At 34.8% G+C, this 20,230-nt stretch overlaps 1 protein-coding gene across 5 annotated transcripts in view; it reads left to right on the top strand.

The window, feature by feature from the left end:
* Positions 1–20,230, top strand: part of LOC140149264 (protein kinase C delta type-like) — a 285,297-nt gene that overhangs the window by 158,465 nt on the left and 106,602 nt on the right. For 2 of the 5 annotated variants that reach the window (XM_072171518.1, XM_072171511.1), the window contains exon 4: positions 6,537–6,607. The gene's annotated coding sequence lies outside the window, so the exon portion shown is untranslated. Of the gene's footprint in view, positions 1–6,536; positions 6,608–12,128; positions 12,283–12,379; positions 12,731–20,230 lie in introns of those variants that run through there. The other 3 variants (XM_072171512.1, XM_072171516.1, XM_072171513.1) reach the window with 3 other exon arrangements.

Raw genomic sequence — 20,230 nt, 5'->3', positions numbered from 1 at the left:
TTGAATAATGAGATTGCAAATTGACTGTATATAATCTATTTGAATCACTCTATTAATCAGGCAGCTTAGTCAATTAAAAATAGTCAACAAACAAAATCACATGTGACAAAATTTTACAGATGTTCAAGGTAAAGGTTGAGAAGAACATGTGACAGCTAACTATTCACCCGCTGCCATCCCATCAATTAACAGTCTGATCATTAGTGACGAAAATAAACAAATTGTTTGACAACATGCAGGTGATTGCAAAATACCAAAAAATGACAGTTACAAAAACTATACTGGTATTAATAACATTTTAATTACAAGGCTGCTTAAATTGATTACAGGTACTAGTATTTAGAATTCCACTTGACTAGCAGCAGGACCAGACAATTCTTGGCAGAATGTTGAAACAGTTTTCACATAGTCTTTACATTAAACTTTATGTAGGGCAGTTTCCAATATGCTGGTACATGCCAAATTGCATACCTTTAACTTGCACCATTCAGGAAATCAACATGGTGCAGAGAAGATGTATCATTTGTAATAGTAAAATGTTGCTGTCTGTATTCTCTTGACATTTTCCAAGTGAATAAAGTAAATGCTATTAAAAGTTCATGAAGGATCACACCTTTTCTTTGCTTTGTAATCAATTTCAGGCTGGGCATACAGACCTGTACATGCTTTGACTAAAATATTGCAAATATGTCACTTGTGATCTGGTAAATGGCAGCTAGACCAATTATATCTCGATTCCGCCTCTGAGAAGACAAGTTTTAATTATCCGTAGTTGTTGCAGTGATTATTTTTCTCACTTGATTTTTTCCTGTGATTGCAGTAATTGAATTTCATGTCACAAGCTATTTGGTTGAGTCTTTTGGATTTATTTATTAGCAATTTGCTTATCATGGGGCATGGTGATTGACTGAACAGTTAAATATGTATTCAAGGACAGGAAGATGTGTAATGGAGCAAGTTGCAGTCAACATTTTCTGCATCTTATTTCAAGTTTATTCATAAAAGCTGATAGCACTTTGTTAAAAGGTAGCATACACGTTTCCAGTGAGTAGTACCCAGGGCTGTTTAGCAAGATGCATTATTAAAGAAAAATAGCTTGAGCTTTTTTGAAAACTCCATACCAACTCAAAAAGAGTGAAGTCACATAGTGTCATCAAAATATAAAAACAAGTTATATTTGTTCAATTGGAAATTAAGTTGTAATTTGATGGGTTTTATTCCTTACAGAATTGCCAACTTACCGCAAAATATTTATAGAGTTATTAAATATATGGTGACGTTGGTTATGAAGGAATATAAGTAAAATATTAATGTAATGAAAAATTATTGATAGTGGTGGTTGTAGGGGACAGGTACAGACAGGTAGGAAAATAAACCTGGTATGCTTTGCCTCAGCACAGACAATCTGAATGCTGAAGTATTGCACTACCTCAATTTTTGCATATGATGTTGTGTTAATTTGCACTACTCCCAAATCCAGAATATGATGTACTCTCTTTTGCAAACATTATTGGTGTGTTGTATTGCCTCACACCCTGCTAGAAAGCATTTAGGCTGTCTTTTTAATTTAATATGCAATGTAATTATGCAGGGACACTTGAGAGACGATGTGATCATAGCTAGTAAAGCATAAGAATAATTTCACCAGCAACCAATATAAATGCTGTCAGTTCCATGTGGCACCGATGAACACGTTTTTGTTCAGAAAGAGTGAGTGAACCAGTTCAATCCGCCCCCACTGGTTCTATTTCACTCTCTCAATTTTGTTGTATTGGCCCAATACAAAAGTGTGTTCAAGCTTCCTGTTACTTTTGACATCCCATTTAAGAAAAAGGTAAAAATATTTTACACACATTTTCCTGCACACTCGATCTGTAGACTGTTTCATACAAAAAGTTTAATGACAATCATTGAGTTTATTGTAAACAGTTTGATATTGTGTGATGACCGTGATCTAATAAAAAGAGTCAAAATCATTACTCAGTGGTTGCACCATGGGAGGGGGAAATGTCCCCCAGTCAGAACTATTTCCCCCAGTTTCCCCCCTCTAAAACCCAATGAAAATGTGCTCTTTTATGATTTGTTTATTTTTCCCCTGAAATTCACTTTGTCACAGAAGAAGCAGAAGAGAATGCCAAAAGACAAATGCAGAAAGACAAGCGCAATTGCGCATCATACACCCATATTGGCGGAGAAAATGTATGTTATGTTTTGCTTCTTCTAGTTTTAGAGCAAGAACAGAACAAATGGCAAAAAGGTCATGTTTACCTATATAGATTGTTACCTCACGTGCGATCAACACCGGCATCTACCTTGACTGCTCTGGACGTGTTAAGGATTTACCTCTAACTTTTTTCATAGGTAAATCAGTCGGGTTAAGGTTGGGATAAGCTGCCCCGACTACTGTCCCGATGGACACAAACCCAACCCGACTGGGTACTTTACTCGAGGTACACTCTTAGAAAAAAAGGTTCCATTTAGAACCATAAAAGGTGCTAAAGCTTGTCCCGTGGGGAGCACCATGTAAGGTTCTACTTAAGAACCCTTTTGTGGAGGTTCTATAAAGAACCATGAAACAGGGTTCTATCTAGAACCCATTCAGGTTCTATTAAGCACCTTAATGGTTATTTCAAGAACCATTAATGGTTCTTGCAGTTTGTCCCACCCTACAGGTTCTTGATGGAACCTTTTTTAATGGGTTCTAGAAAGAACCTTCTTTATTTATTTATTTATTTATTTATTTCTTATTAAGGGCAACAAAGAACCACTAACCGCGAAATATGTATACATCCAAGAAGCTTAAACGATAAATTAGCCCCCGATAAAGGCATGGCTTGAAGAATGGGGGAAATTATGGGGTAAAAGTTTAAAAAGCAGAATATATATTCTATGGTGTCAACATGTGAACTTGCTAGATGACCGCTTTACTGCACACTTCATATCGTTACGCAGCAGGAATAATTAATTGAAATTCTCACCAGTGTATCATTGAAATAGGTATATGAAATAAATTAAGGAAAAGAAAATAACTAGTAAGCTCACTTTTTATAGACAGTATTGTTCAAAAGGATTAAGTACAAAAACATTTAATTTAAAACTCATTTATCATGTGTAGGTATATTATTGCAACATAGGTGTGTGTTGACAGTCTGGAACCCGTTGTCCTTAAAATTATGGTTCTTGGAAGAACCCTATAGCCATATAGAACCCACATTTTGCTATTTAGAACCCTTTTCAAGAACATAAAGAACCTTAAAAGGTTCTTTGGAGATGTGATGTTCCAACAAGAACCATTTGTCATTTCAAGAACCCCCTCTGGAACCTTTTTTTTCTAAGAGTGTATATACCCCTTTACTCATTAAATACTCCATTCTGAACACGGCTTAACGGGCCTTAATTGGAAAATAGTGTAAATGAAAAGACAAGGCTTATTATGTAAGACAGCATCAAACTCTATCCCAGTCTTCTGAATGATATAATTAGCTTATGTATTCTTATGAATAATTGTAATTTTGAGACGCGATATGATTGAATCTGTCTGGTCATTGACTTTGACATGATATTGAACACATTTGTAATAACACACCAGATGTCAGCAGATACTGAGCAGATGTAAGCAAAAGCTGCTACTTACTATGAGTAGAATTTACTGGTGCATAGAATGTCAAAGCATTTCATTGTACAATACCGTAAAAACTCGATAGTTAGCATAAGTGCTTACTATCGAGCGCTTTTGACAGTGGCGGCGCTACGGGGGAGGGAGGCATTTCCCCACAAATATTTTTCTTGGCCCCCCACTTTTGAGGCAAAACCCCCAAATCATGTAAATTTCCACTTTTTGCAGCAATTTTGCATAAAATTTGCCAATTTTGCCCCCCCTGAAATTCACTTTGCCCCCTGGAAAAAAAAAAATTCCTGGCTCTTGAAAACATGAAATTATACCAAAGTCCTGCGCTTTACCAACTGAGCTGATGGAGTTGAGACACACATTTGCAGGTTTACTTGTTTGTATATAACTATGTGTATCAATGATTTGCTCAAAACCCTTTACACTTTTGTGGATAGGACTCTTCATGTTTGCATGTTTTAAAAGCGCTCGATAAGTAAGCACATAAGCATCCAGTTTTGCAGTATACAACTTAAAATATGTAGATGAATTGTTATTTGCATTTGATTGATATGGGTCTGACAATACAGATATTTACAAATCTTTTTAGAGCATCATGGCCGTAAAACTCAATCATTAAAACGCTATCCATCAATGTGAAATATATATTAGACATGTTTCGAACAGGTGACTGAATTGGCATTCTGAAATACCTGCAGCCGAGGATCTAACATTTTTATGGCTTCATCCACAATTGTTACTACCAGTGGTTTATTGTATGACCGACTTTGATCATGGGACATAGCCTACATGTTCCCACAAATTAGTATAACTTAACTTATATTACTGACTTGCCTCGCATACTACTGTTGAGTCACATTTATGAGTAGAATGTAAGAACAATGATGAAATAAGGAAAGTTTTGTAAGGGCTCCGTAACTCAAAATGTTAAGTTCCGCACTCACACAGCCCATTGTAGTACTTGGATTGTGAAAAACTTAATGCAAGAAAGCTTACTAAACTGGCCTCAAAAAGAAACTTATGATTTTCACAAGGTCATATCTTAAATTCCTGTCCATAAAAATGAACAAGTAGAGTATTGAAGTAATCCTGTGTGTAATTTTTGTTCATTTTTATGGACAGGATTTTAAGATATGACCTTGTGCATAATTATAAGTTTCTTTTTGAGGCCAGTTTATATATAATTTAATTCCAATCTCTATTGTGGATTTGGAGTTGCTTGATCCTTTTGTGGGAAATAAAAGTTTTGTTATTTTATAATGAGGTAAATTATTTAAGACTTGAGCCCATGCAGTCACTCGGTGCCTGGGTATATTTCAAGATCACTTACCAAATCGGGATCAGGCTTCTTTCAGGTGAGCTTGCAATTCATTGTATAATATGTATATGGATATACACGACTCATGTTACATTTTAATAGTGCTTAGGATTTCTACACATGCAGTATTTCCTCTCTGTATCAATTTGATGAGGGAAATAAAGACAAAATTGTAGTTATACAACAAAAATGCTTGACCTGAGAAGTGAATTCTATTAATAATTTATCTTTGGTTTAATTGCTTTATAAAGAGTTTCTTTCCCTTTCTGATATCTAATGCACTTACTGTATGAGCTCATTTGTATTAAAGGTGCATATTTTAGGATTAAATCTATGCACTAAGAGAAAGAAAAATAATACGGAAAGTGCAGTGAGTATAATTTCTGGATGTACAACAACAAAATAAAATCTGATATTTAATGCAGTGAGATTAATTGTAATTGAAGTGATGAATAAGCCTAATATCTAAATTCTCTAGGCAGATTTTTTGATAAAGTGTTTCCTTTTTGAGAACAATTATTTAAAAAAAAAAAAAAAAATAGGGAGATCTAGAAACACATAACTTAAAATAGAAACACTTCATTAAAAAGCTGACGACAGAAGTTTCTAAATTTAATAACCCCTTGTTTGTTAAAATTGCTTCTGTCTGTTAGCGCCAAAAATAATTATGAATTTGGGTCATTCAGTGTTTCTAGATCAAATCAAGAAAAATTGAGCGAGTACTAACTTTACCTTCAACCATCCTCTTTATGACTGCCCAGTATATAAATATATATATAAAATCACCAATATTATTTAGTAACATTTTTGTAATAAAAAAGTACTTTAAAGGGAATATAAAGGAGAAAAGAAATCATATTTAGACAAAGTATCCAGCTTCAAACATACTGTACAAAGTCAATCGGGCTTCTTAAAGATAAAAAAATACAGTAAGTCACAAATGCTTGTTTGGCAAAAATTGGAAATTAGCAGGCAAGTTTTTCTCACCCATCTACACATCCTGTATCATTTTAAACCAAATCTTTATGACACTAGTCGATGTTTCCCCCGCATGTTTCTACCTTAAGGGTGATTTGATAAATTGATTAACTTATCACAATTTATCTATTTAAATGTCCCGTACCATCAGTATATGATATCTTAGTGATTTTTGACAATTCTTTCCTGATTCTTGAAAATCATATTTTTTAGATATGCATTTATTATGGGTTGGTAATAAAAGTGTTACAGCAATGATTTTATTTTTGCAAATTTCAATCTTACATAGGCCTAATTCTTATTTTTAGTGAATGTCCAACTCTTTTCACGTTTCAATTTGGTCAAATTGATTGAAGTTAAGGAAAACTATGATATTGTATTGTTCAGAGAAATATTGCTTTCATATCCCACTATCAACACAAACATTGGGCTGTGCTTAAAGTGCTGACAACAATATGGTTTAAGTAAAGCATGTCTTTAGAAGGCATTAGGAGAGTAATTTGAACACTATTGAGCCTAACAGGAAAGCACTATTATTAAAGACTTCCACTTTGAAGTGAAGCATCCTAAAATAAAGTGCCATTCATTCAAACTATTTTTGTTTCTTTTCAGGTTATTTGCTTAATTTTAGTCTGAGCTGATGCCATCACAGAAAGACTTATTGCAGATTGTTAGTGACTTTGGTAAGTACAGTTCTTTGTTTCTTTTTGAATTCTGTATATTTTTATAAACTTTACATTGTATTGTATAGAAAAGAATGCAGTACAAGAAATGAACGTAAGTACAGATAGAATGTACTTTTGTATACGATTGGAAAGTGTGAAATAAATTCTGCAGTAAACCTTATGGCATATAATTGTCTTATACATAGCAAATTAAATGAAATTTGTGACTACAGTTTGATCAACATCGTGGATTAATATCAATATATTTTATTTGGAAAATTGTCTTGTGACATCTCGTCAGAAGTATAACATATTATTAATTGAAGTCCTATACTTTGTCTACTTTCTTAAATACATAAAATATAGACCAGACAGATCAACTAAATCACTCATAATGTGGGTCTACTTTTCGGCGTAGTGGTGAAAGCCTAATAATCCCCACCGATTACGAGCTGATTAAAGTATACATGAATGTCATAGTATGGCCACATGAATGACCAACTATTTCACAAGATGTAATCAAGATTTTAAGTTACTTGAGGATAGTGTTCACCTAGGTGTCATTAATACAAATGCAAATAAAATCATACAATATCATAAGAACATACAAAATAAACAAACTTGATTAAACCCCAGGATTAAACAAACAATGTTTTACTCACCGTATGTTTTTTTTGTTGAGAAAGTGGGATGTTTTTTCAGTATAAGCTTCCTTATGGGAATATTCCCTGAATTTTTATTTCTTTTTGTGCATTTTTTGTTGAAAAATCACCCTAATTCTAGAAAAGGACACTTTACAGCCCTGTTACAAATTTCCAATATTTTTGCCCTTTTCATGGTATTACACTGTTATTTGACTGACTCTGAATTGAACAATTGAAATTTACATCCTGCCCACTGAAGGTCATTCCTAGCTCAGGCTTATATGAAAGGAAAAAAATATGATTGAGCTTTCGCATTACTGATTTACTTCTGCTTGGTTTGTAAATGTAATGTCCTTCAGGTTTATCTGTGTGCAATTTTTACTTTGAAATTACCGCTAAGGTATGTGATGTGTTACTATAAGGTCTCATCTAATTTGCCGCTAATGTATGTGATGTGTTACTATAAGGTTTCATCTAATTTGCCGCTAATGTATGTGATGTGTTACTATAAGGTCTCATCTAATTTGCCGCTAAGGTATGTGATGTGTTACTATAAGGTCTCATCTAATTTGCCGCTAAGGTATGTGATGTGTTACTATAAGGTTTCATCTAATTTGCCGCTAAGGTATGTGACGTGTTACTATAAGGTCTCATCTAATTTGCCGCTAAGGTATGTGATGTGTTACTATAAGGTCTCATCTAATTTGCCGCTAATGTATGTGATGTGTTACTATAAGGTTTCATCTAATTTGACGCTAAGGTATGTAATGTGTTACTATAAGGTCTCATCTAATTTGCCGCTAAGGTATGTGATGTGTTACTATAAGGTCTCATCTAATTTGCCGCTAAGGTATGTGATGTGTTACTATAAGGTCTCATCTAATTTGCCGCTAATGTATGTGATGTGTTACTATAAGGTCTCATCTAATTTGCCGCTAAGGTATGTGATGTGTTACTATAAGGTTTCATCTAATTTGCCGCTAAGGTATGTGATGTGTTACTATAAGGTCTCATCTAATTTGCCGCTAAGGTATGTGATGTGTTACTATAAGGTTTCATCTAATTTGCCGCTAAGGTATGTGATGTGTTACTATAAGGTTTCATCTAATTTGCCGCTAAGGTATGTGATGTGTTACTGTAAGGTCTCATCTAATTTGCCGCTAAGGTATGTGATGTGTTACTATAAGGTTTCATCTAATTTGCCGCTAAGGTATGTGATGTGTTACTATAAGGTCTCATCTAATTTGCCGCTAAGGTATGTGATGTGTTACTATAAGGTCTCATCTAATTTGCCGCTAAGGTATGTGATGTGTTACTATAAGGTCTCATCTAATTTGCCGCTAAGATATGTAATGTGTTACTATAAGGTTTCATCTAATTTGCCGCTAAGGTATGTGATGTGTTACTATAAGGTTTCATCTAATTTGCCGCTAAGGTATGTGATGTGTTACTATAAGGTCTCATCTAATTTGCCGCTAAGGTATGTGATGTATTACTATAAGGTCTCATCTAGTTTGCCGCTAAGGTATATGACAGTTGACTCTGAGGCTCACTCATTATCCGGCATCACCTTCACACAATCTGCTTCTACTGGGGCCGGGCTGTAACTGTGTATTCCTTGCAATGAACCAAATTATCTCAAATTCATCAGCAACCGTTTGCTCAGTAGAAACACACTAAATGTGTCTGTCCTTCATTTATTGATCAACATCCGTTTGTCATCTCAAAATCAAATAGCCCAAGAGTTGGCCCAACATGAAAGTTACTGATCTCTGGACATTGACTAAATCAAACCGTGATATTACCCGGTAATTTGCATTGCGTACAATTTATACAAATCACTATACAGTATCAGTCCCAAGTAAATTAGTTCTAGCTTGTGCATGCATTGGAAAAAGTCTTTTTCAAGACTTGTTTGTTTATATAGTTGGAAAAGATGAAAATTAAAATAATCTGGCCTTGCTGCATGCTGCACTTCAATTGCCATATCTTAAGCGAACTGTAATGCGAGAATTTAAAAAAATGTACGGGATTGTAAAAAATAGCAAAAAGGACCTTTGTGGACCTTTACAATTTCAATGGAAGTTTATTTCATCAGTTACAAAAGGCACCTTTAAATCTGATAAACTACGTATCACTAATTACTTACTTTCTGCACTTTTTTAGAGTACTAAGAAGGTATACTGAATACAGATGAAAGTTAATCACTTGTTTTTAGTTACTCAAATTTCTTGATGGTCATGTATCACGGGTCAGTTGGAACTGGCAAGCGTAGGTGTTAAGGACCTGTTTGATTAGAGTCATATTTCGGGTGCTTTGTATTATTAATAGCCATACTCTTGTAGAAACAAGACTTCTTGTAGAAACAAGACTTTATGAATTTTGTAGTTCAATCTCTGGAGAAATTAGAATTGTAAAAGGATATGACTATTTTGACAACTCTAGATGCTCTTCATCAGCAATGACAGAAAGAAATAGACTGACAGAACAAAATCTGTGTGTGATGTTTTGTCATAATCAGTATGTTCCATAGAACACGATTTTTGGAATCAAAGCGTACCATGCTTGCCATGCGAAGGCGTGTAACAAGTTCTGTGGAAACATAGTGGGTGATGCTGTTGCCGTACGATTCTCCATTAATCTGTTGTATGATCCATGTTCTTATACTTTGATCAGCTTGTAATCGGCAGGCCTTATAAGTTATAACATCACGGATTAATATCAAAATATTTTATTTTGAGAATTGTCTTGTGACGTCTCACCAGAAGCATCACAAATTAATTATTCAAATCATATACTTTGTCTACTTTCTTTAACACACAAAATATAGACCAGGCAGGTCCACTAGTAGTAGCACTCTTAATGTGGGTCTACTTTTCAAAATATAGGTGGATTATTTTGGATCAAAGCGTACAACGTACACAGTGGAAACAAGCCATGCAATATCTTAGCATGACCTCAATTTGTTTACCTGAGCACAAATGCTTTGCACATCACAAGAAGTGCTTTCTGGACTTCTGGGTCTTCAGTAAAAAGCTGCATGTGGATTGAAGAAAGCACATAATATTTGCTCTCAATGGAAATGTGACAGAAAACAGGTTTTGGCATTTCCGTACCAAAAAAATAGTGGATAAAAAATGTGTGCATTGGCTTTTCTGTGGAAACATGCTGATTGTCTTATTTTTTGTGTCATCATCAAATACTCTTCTGAGATTAATCTTTTAGATTTATGTTATTAGGGAAAGGTGGGAAGGAAAGGAGCAACCAACAAATCAGACCTACCTATCAATACAAGATGGAAAGGGGATATTATAACGATTTCCTCAAAAAATAAAATATTTGTTTTCATAAATCAGGGAAGTAATTTAATCATGTTTACAAGTGAAAATCAATATGACAGTACATGAAGTATTGCTTGCTTTAAAACAATCCAAACAATAAAAAATACACATCAAAATACAAAAAATAAACTTGGGCTGATTTATCTATTTTAGTATCCAAAATGGATTCCCAAAAGCGAATTAAATCAATGGGAGTAGGTCTCCAATAGTCGGATGACTTTGCTTTTTATAATATTGAGATATGTGAATAAATTTGAATTGATTTATGTTTGCTTCAAACCTGATAATTTTCAAAGGTGTTCAGCAATCATCGAATGGCAGTGAATGCTGAGCAGACACATAGAGCATAGAGCTTTTTGAAAAGAAGTTACAAATTTACACTAATAGCCTTGGAGTAATAATACACAAGGATCAATTCATTTGATTTAATTAAATTGTAAATATTGACTTTGACATTTAAATATGTCCTTGCACCTTTGTGACTAAAAATGTCATCAATTGCATGCTCGTCAATTCTATCCATATTTAGCAGAATTAGTTTGTCTAAAATGACATCATCATAATCATATTGGGCCAAGATCTGACATCTGATGTCATAAGGTTGTTTGGACCAAGGTATGACGTCATTAGGCTGTCATTGACATAAAGATTACAAGAATTGATAACGGATATCACATACCTGAATGGTTTTATTGATGAATACAATGCCATGGTGTAGCCACAATTGATTTGGAAGAGCTACAAATGAGGATGCACACCCGAGAATACCTGAAATAAAAACACCCACCGTTTCCCTTTCCCTAAGGTCCTTTGTTTTTTGTTTGTTTGTTTGTTTGTTTATTTATTTATTTATTTATTTATTTATTTATTTATTTATTTATTTATTTATTTATTTATTTATTTATTTATTTATTTATTTATTTATTTATTTATTTGCCTTTTCATTGTCTTGGTGACAAAGCACTGCTATTCTAAAAATAACAAATGACTGTTATTCCCATTTTAATCATTTCTTATTTATTTCATTTCTTATTTATTTTATTTATTTATTTATTTATTTGTTATTTTAATCGTTTCAATCAAACTTAATAATTATTTCAGTTTTTATTTAATTATAAACTCCATATACAATTAAATAAGAACTGTATTACTTTACTTTAAATAGCAGTATCTCTTGAAATGATAAGTGCATTAAAATGACCAATACAGTGACCAGGATGTCCTGACCAGGATATCCCCACCAGTCCATAGGCATGACTGGCCTGTAATATTATATACCCTAGAAAATGATTACCTCAGACTTATCTTTTCTCATGGTAATTATTGCTGTCATGAGTCAATGCCCATGGAAAACTTATTGACTAAAACTTGTCAGCCTGCAACAATTGGGCTCCTTGACTTGTAGATGACCCAGTGCTCTTGCACTAAACACAAACTTTTGGGTGTATTATCCCCCATTGTGTTCACACAAACTACGTCACAGGTGGAGTTTGTTATTGAAACTGGCAACACCTTGTGATTGTAAATAGTACTTGATACTCTATGGTGTGGTGCACTGTACACATGCACACATGCATGATATACCTGTGTATACATATGATTCAATGCAGCGGCGTGCCTCACAGCAGGTAAACGTTTCTTTTGGACTTGTCATCATCCAATTTCGTGTGTAACTGCATGTATTGTATACCAACAACTTTGAATGATCGTAAGTTTATTTACGGACACGAGTGATCTAAATTTAACTGAAATACAGCTGTTATTGTGGTGGGTGTGCGTTAACTTAAATGAAACTAATCCATCATCTACGTAATACTCGATAGGTGTGTGTATATGCATACTGTTATTACTGTGATAAAGTTTCGAACGAGTGAGTCAGTCAAGTCACTGTATGTGTATCATACAGCAAGGCCAACTTTGAAAAACGTGTTGCATATTACTGCTTAGAAAAAAGACAAACAAGCATTTATCACTACAGTATATATCTCCATAAAACCTGCTATATGATATATTTGATGACAATTGCTTAACATTAATGGATGATAAGCAGATATTGGTGACGTATATTTACTTGTATGAGGTTCTAAAGCACTAAGGATTATTCTGTTTGATTGTTAACATTGGAATAAAACTGCATTTTTCATCATATCAGAGCGGTAAGTACCATTAACGGCATATAGACCTACATGTAGTATTGTAATTAATTTACATACTTTTACTTAGTAGCTTTATTGTAATTCTGTTAGATTACTAAACTTCCAAAGCAGTCGAGTTACAAGTAAAATTAATAGTATGGGTAAGGTGTTTAGACTCCTGTATGGGGTTGGACTCTGGTACATATATTATTACTCTGTGCTGATGCGAATTCTACGCCCCATACCAAACAGATTTGATCTTGATTGCAATGGTAGGGCTTGAAAAAATGTAAATTTCCTGGGAGGGAGGTTCATGCAGTCAACCACAAATTTCCTGTGATTCTTTGGCAAGTGATTGTACAAATCCCTCAACTTTTGTGATTATAATAATATGCATCATGATCAGGCCATGCCACAGGCTGCAATATTTAGCAAATGGGATTGCGCTATAAAATGTATGTATTGTAAAAACTCCGACAAATATATAAATGCATTACTTGCAACACAAATTTGCAGTTTTTGACATTTGGGAAAATATGAATTTTGTTTTTGTTTTCTTGTTTTTTGGTGTGACTGAAAATTTCCCACCAGCTTGTCAAATTTCCTGTGAAGGAGCTTCCCAATTTCCTTTTCCCCCATTGTGGCAATGGTTATTGTTAGATGTAGGTAAAAGGTTAAATTGAATTTTAAAAAAAAGAAAGAAGAATGTACGGTATCTCAAATACACTATCGCCAGTTGCTGATTTCACACTTAACATAATTTATAAAAATAATAAAACAACACAAAATTTCAGAATTCAATCTAAGAATTTCTGTCTAACATTGTTCGGCTTTTGACTAACACACGCGTCGCGTCACGTCACGTCACGTCACGTCACGTCACGTCACGTCGCGTCACGTCACGTCACGTTGATATCTTCATGAGCGAACGAACTTGCACCCGCTGGGCCTGTTGAAATCAAAACAAATCTTTGCCGGGGGGTCCACTCTTGCAGTAGATGGCAACAACGTGACCAAGTAAAACAAACACAGCTGTATGGAATTTTCCATTGAAAACTCTGAGGTCGTATTCTTGAAGACGGGTCAACCTTAGGCCTGGGAGGCTCTTTGGCCATGTCAAGTGGGGTGGGCTGGGTCATGTTATTGCGCAGTTGTGTTGTTCATTTTTTCGTGGCGCCTGCGGGTTTTTCTGCGGGCCGGGTGTGTCCTGGGACGGTGTTAGCCCCTTTGCGAGAATACGGCCCGGGTATTTTCCACAGTTTAAAAATAGCCACGCGTATCCCATGCATTCATATCGGGTCTTTTCAATGGAAGTTCCTAGTGCATGTTCATGGTATGTGCTAAGCGAAACATTGATTGGGGTGCAAACAAGGGTCATGTTGAGTTCTGGCTTGTTTTGGGTGATGGATCGGGTTGTCAAAAAGGCAGTAAATACAGGTGGTTGTCAAGCATTCTCAATTGGCAAAAGAAATACAAACTAAGTGGCGAAGGGAAAAAAGTTTCCGGGAAAGTTTTTATCAAATAAAAATAAAATAGGAAAATAGGAGTTGAAAACAGAGAATTGAGGGACCCAACGGTACCCAGTTAGTTGGGCGGGTGTTATGTGGCCCACCTCGGGTGCATTCACCCAATGCCCCCAGCTTGATAGAGGTCAAGGTCAAATTGGATCTCAACCGTATGACTTGTTTGTAACTTTTAAGAAGATATCAACGTGACGTGACGTGACGCGACGTGACGTGACGTGACGTGACGCGACGCGTGTGTTAGTCAAAAGCCCATTGTTCTGTTAAATATTGAGGTTACTTATTACATGTAGAGTCTGCATACAGGGGTGGATCTTAGTCCCTGGCCCTCTAAAAAAGAAAAAAAAGGGGGAAAGTGGAGTAGCTGATCTGAGAGGACGCTAGGGGTTTTTCACAACCATGAAAAAGTATGGCCCGCCAAATTGAGTGAAGCAAGCTGAATTATTTGTCAGCGGCTTCCTTTCAAAAATCCTTTAGGGCAAGAAATCAGCAAATGACCTTGCTTGATACTATCTACTTGAAAGTGTAACTTGCAGTCACTCAATACATTTTATTGCTCCTATCTCCTTCAAGTGATTTCCCTAAACCACCTTATTTATTCTATATTAGCTTTCTGTTTTCAGCACAATTCTATTGCCTAGGGTTTTGTATTGACTGCATTATTCTAGATATATTCCTTTTCTTGAAATTTGCATGGTATTGTTTAAAGCAAACATCTGCATTATGAATAATTAAGTCACAAGTCTTAATTTGATATTATCTGAAGATTGTAATTAGTGGAAGCATAGTTCGATAAATTAGAAAAACAATGTTGTATTTTTATTATATTAATCTACATGTATTGAATAGGAAAAGTTGTTACTGGCATATATTTGTGGATACAATAATATATTTACATCAGGGAACAGGGAAGTACATTGTAGTGCTCAAACCAAATGTGTTGCCGATTTGAATCAGTCAGGAAGTGACAAGACAGGGAAGGTGTGTTCAGCTGGCACTTTGCTTGAAATATCTGCTATATATTTCCATTGACCCCCCTCACCAATTTTCAAAGTTCTTTTTCAGTTCTTGCCATGAATGTTAATTATATCATTTCTCTCAACAAATTGATGCCGAATGAATTAATAGCCTGCTGTTGTTCCAAAAAGTCCATTTGCATAAAATAAAAGATTGCTCATCATATCACTATAAACATTGGAAACAGCTAAATTATGAAAAAATAAAATTCATATAACTGATTATAATTAGTGGGTAGATTTTGATTGTCCTCGGGTTGTCTGATGAAGCTTGTTTAATTTTGGTTGAAGGCTGAAGGCCGTACCAAAATTGACAAATTTTTGTCGGCCATCAAAATGGTGGGGCGGCCAAATTTAAATATGTGTCAAAATTGGAATAAAGCTATAAAGAAAAACATAAAATATTTCTCAAAAAGTGCTCCCCGGCCACCCACTTACTACTGCCATGGTTAAAAGGGCAAATGCTTGGTAATAGATGTGCGATTTATGTCAGATCATCAAGTGCCAGCAGAAGAGAAGGGCATAGGTTATAGACCTTCACCGGCCCTCTCAGGGATGCAGCGATATGAATGCAGCATCATTCCTAGTTCAGTTGGCACGTTGCCTCAGATGCTCATACCTCCCTCAAGGTATGACATCACACAAATGCCGCATGTCCTTCTCAATTCAACCATTGCATATTAATTGCCAATTATAAGTCTGAGAGAGATGCACAAGCTGATCAGATCAGATGGGATTTGTAACCTCTTTTTAGCTTCTTGACGTGACAGACTTAGTGGTATTATTCTTGTGCACAAATTGAGTTTATATGGCTATATTTCTTTACCTTTTTTCTCAAATTCAGTGAGTAGATTTTGTTTCTGTTATATACATATTGCAGCATTTAGGGCTACACTCCAACCAGATTTGTTGACATTTTGATACAATGTACAATACAACAATACAACAATAAGTTAAGAGTTTTTATAACTATTAAATACATCATATGTAATGTGATCAAGCAAAATCAGTCTGAAGGCATTCAAATTACAGTTTCTCATAGGATTGTACAGCATTTGCACAACTACATTTTGCAGAAAACTCCATTGAATTCGGATAACCAGTTGAAAAGATATGAGCAGTTAAAGAGTTCTGAAAACGATAGGAAACAATGTGCTATGTGCATCTAGGGAATCCTGCCATTTATTCAAACAATATCTATTTCAAAATTATACAGTAATAATTTGAAAAAAATTACCGTAAAACCTTCAAAAAGTAGGTTCTGAGCTTTTTGATGCATTATATAATGATTTGATGCATTAAGGTAATACACAATTTTAAAGTGTTGCGATTTGGTAGTTCACAACATCTTGCGAATGGTAGTGAGTTTCGGCAAAAATTGCATTTCCCATTTCCTTGCGAGCATGTAGAAGAATTCAAATATCACAGAAATGCTTTTATAGGTCCTGTGGTTCTTGAGTTATGTTGTAAAGAGGGCTAAAACAACAACACTTTTGTAAAATGTACATAACTCATTAACAACAATAAATTAAGCAAGTTTTCAAAGTATATGATTTGTGGAATGAACTTTTGCAAAACATCAAAGTGTTATTTTTCACTAATATATTGATTTAGACAATAAAAAATCGATTTTTTGGCTGCTTCGACCAACAATACCCTGTCTACCCTTAAGTGCACAGAGTTGGAAACCATGGGAGAATTGCACCCCTACTAGAATTAAAAGATATATACAGAAAACTAGTTTTTCCATCAATTTCCATTCCTTGGTTGAAATTGAACTTATCTCGGACAAAATAACTTGATCAAGAATTAGAGCATGTAGGCTATGATTGATCAGCTTGCTGCCATTCATGTTGGAACCATTACATAGGTTCATTAGTATGCACGTCACACTGCTTTTCTTCTATTAAAATGGATCACTGTAGGCAAATTTATGCAAAAAATGACTGTCTCTTTCTTGTCTCCACACACCCATGCTCTCGCTTTCTGTCTCTAACTTGCTCACTTCATTTTGAGCAGAAACGTCCAAATACGTGCATGTAAAAAAACAGTAATAATAGAAAATGTATTTCTTGGATTTCTTTTGCGTAGGATAGGACTAGTACTAGTCTGCATTTTGCATTAGAATACAAGGATTTTCACATTCAACTGTTCCTAGACTTTACTTTATTCGATCAATACTACATTAACAGGTTGGTAAAGAATTTTCAAGCTCAAATTTCTTGGCAAAATTTACCCATCATTGGTAATTGCGTTACGTTGGATTTCATGTTGCACCATGACACGCGCTGACATCTCGGGATACAATAGACAGCATTAATTGTGCATTACAATGAATTTCATGTACCCCCAGAAGAAGTCAGATATTGAGTTAAGGTTGTTTAATTTCCACCTAGGTCTGGCAGATGAAACTTAAACATTCCATTGAGCTAAAAGTATGTCCTGCTGCAAAAATCTATACTGCTGCAATGAGCTATCTTGCCATTGATTTCATGAATTGACTTGTAACATGTAAGCATCAAATATGGTGGATTATATCTTTTATTCCTTGCATTCAGGAAAAATATGAATGCTCAGTAGTGCTAAGATGTATGTCCATTAGCTGCCATATAAATGATGATTGGAGTGAGATAGCTTAGAGCCACAAAAATGTATGTCCATGACTCACTGTATTTGTGCAGAGTTCAGCAGCACAAAGAAGTAACTCAAAATAACTCAAATTAAACTTGTATCTGTGCCCAGCTCTGTAAATGAATGCACAGCATGGCAGTTAATGGACATCCATCTTTGTACCACCAGCCAAGCCCTGGGATATTTAGATGAAATTATTCATATAACAGCTTAAAGGCATATTGTTGTGCTATTAAGAATTTTTTTAAGAAACATGTTCAGAGCACTTCATTTCCAGTATTGTAAATCATGTACAGATGACTTATCATATTATCATATGCTCATTTCCTTCTTTCTTCGCAAAGTATGGGCACTGAAATTACCTATAAATAGCCAAGCTTTTTATTAAACCGTTCTATTATTATGATATGGCAGATGAAAGTACCCTCTAAGAGAAGTGATAAGGAGATACAACCTTTTACTTTGGACTGGCGGTCATACATACACCAGCCGGTGAGGAGGGTGATGTAGTTATTATATGAATTAACAAATGCTAGTAGATCAAATTAGATGAGCTGTGAAGATTTCTGTGAGGGAATTGATTCAGTTCAACATCCGGCGTGCATGGCAAGCTTTCTTCTTCTATCTTACAGAATTTTAATATTCTGAAAGCATTGAATTGGAATTTGACAAAAGTTAAGGAAAGAAAAGAATGCATCAAATCAATATTCAATCTTGTGTAAATATTTTATCATGTTAGCTTTGTTATAAAAATTAAGGAACCATCTTGTAAATGTTTCAACATGTTATCTTGAAGTCAGGTGTAGGCTCATCAATGCAGGTGTTTATTACCGATTGAGAATCTTTATAGATGTTGCTTGATGGCTTGTATACTCCTTGTAATAGAACCAAACCATTTGCCTCCTTATATTTCCATTTATGAACTTTTATCAGCAAAATGCAAGAATTGCAGGAAAATGCAAAATTTATACGGGGTTCTGTTCTTTAATGATTTAAAGCTATATTGCTTTTAAATTTGTTTGTTAGAATATCTACAATAGTAAAGCCATTGATATTCCATACATGTGCATATTATTCACATTTCATATGCCCAAAGTGTAACACTTGAATACTGTGTAAGATTTCACACTTATACAGGAGATCATCACAATATGATGATGAAGGCAGCTTGCTCACTTCATAATAGCTAATATAATCATTAATAATTCAATATTAACAGATACCTAATAATAAATGGTTGCTATGTTGCCATGGGAATTTAACAAAAGTGATGGTATTCATAATCTGAAAATAACCCTAGTGTGAGTCTCATACCAAAACCTCGGGATAATTCAAAGAGCTCTGTCTCATGATGCACCTTATTATAATTATGCTTTACTGCAAATGATAGCAAAGGCGAATCTAGACTCATGCCCTATACCACCCTGGATAATGGCACCATCATATATGGGGGCTATTCTGGTCCTTGCTGTACGTGCCAGCATACAGAAACAAACAAATAAACAAACAAACGATTCTGCATCAAATCATGATTAATGTCTGTGTTACCAATGAAATAAGTGTGTTGCACCATGAAGTGTTTTCTGGAAGACCTTTGAACTCGCATTGTACTTTCATTTGACAAGTACAGTTTATTTCCCCAATAGTATGTGTAGTTATTGTCTTTGGACCAGTTTTGTGTGTAGTCCAATGGGCACGGGTCTATTTTATTCCAATGTTTGAATCATTCATGTAGTTGTGGGAGCTAATAAATGTCTCTCCTTAAACCGAGGACTTGTGATGATTTAATGACATGCTCATAAAGTATCGTCTTCTTCATTTGTCAATTATAGAAAACATGTTTAGACAGCTTTCATCATTTGTGGTTATTTCTGAATAATCTTACATTATTTTATCAATCAATATTGTCAAAATGCAATATTTGTGTCCTTTTTCTGCCCTTTTCTGTCTTGAGAAGTAGTATGTAAAGAAGAAGAAAATTAGTCTCCCATAGTCGATTACAATTTTATTATGATTGAGTTTTTCAGTCATGATTTGATGTGAATTCATGTGAATGGAATATATAAGAAATCTTGTTTTGTTTCCTGTTGGCGAATGCAGAGAGAGCTGCATTGTAGCTCACTTGTGTTTCTACTGAACAAATGGTCCCGGGGGGTTCACTCCCATTGTGGCCTGTACACCATCCGCGATAATGAAAACGCGTAAAAAGGGTAGTTTTTCGTGGGTAAGCACGATACGCGCGTAACACGTTTAGGGTGTCAAAAACATGAAATATTGGGAAAAAGGGTAGCAAAATTGCAATATTGCTAATACGCGGAAATGAAATTTAGGGTATGAAATGTGATGCAAGG

This window comes from Amphiura filiformis, chromosome 3 (assembly GCF_039555335.1).
Source record: "Amphiura filiformis chromosome 3, Afil_fr2py, whole genome shotgun sequence".
Classification (NCBI taxonomy): Eukaryota; Metazoa; Echinodermata; class Ophiuroidea; order Amphilepidida; family Amphiuridae; genus Amphiura; species Amphiura filiformis.
This window is presented reverse-complemented; position numbering and strand designations above follow the sequence as displayed.